The 318-nt window shown below is 50.0% G+C and overlaps 1 protein-coding gene and 1 pseudogene across 15 annotated transcripts in view; both read left to right on the plus strand.

Annotated features, from left to right (window-relative positions):
* The window catches only part of nrcama (neuronal cell adhesion molecule a), a 1,100,153-nt gene that overhangs the window by 550,187 nt on the left and 549,648 nt on the right, over nt 1-318 (plus strand). The gene's annotated exons all lie outside the window — the stretch shown is intronic.
* LOC116673021 (plexin-B2-like) overlaps nt 1-318 on the plus strand; it is a 279,884-nt pseudogene that overhangs the window by 109,784 nt on the left and 169,782 nt on the right.

Consider the following 318-nt stretch of genomic DNA (forward strand, 5'->3'; position numbering starts at 1 on the left):
GCATCTTAAAACACAACGTCTCTGAGCTCTGAGGAGCGCTGGGTCTGGCCGTCTGGAGCGGCTATCGGCTCCGTTTGGTCAGGGTTTTCTTTCTTTTTATTCTAATTTCGAGTCTGTCGGTCACAGTGCAAACCGGGGACAGGTCCCCAAAACCGGGGACAGGTCCCCAAAACCGGGGACAGGTCCCCAAAACCGGGGATGTCTAGTCACCCTACTGTCCAATGACGGGTTGATTGTGCTCATGAAAACCTGGCCTTGTGTGTAAATGTGCTGATGTGAAAGATTAAGATCCTTTTTAAAACATAAAAGTCCGCGAAA

Source organism: Etheostoma spectabile, chromosome 23, assembly GCF_008692095.1.
Source record: "Etheostoma spectabile isolate EspeVRDwgs_2016 chromosome 23, UIUC_Espe_1.0, whole genome shotgun sequence".
NCBI lineage: Eukaryota > Metazoa > Chordata > Actinopteri > Perciformes > Percidae > Etheostoma > Etheostoma spectabile.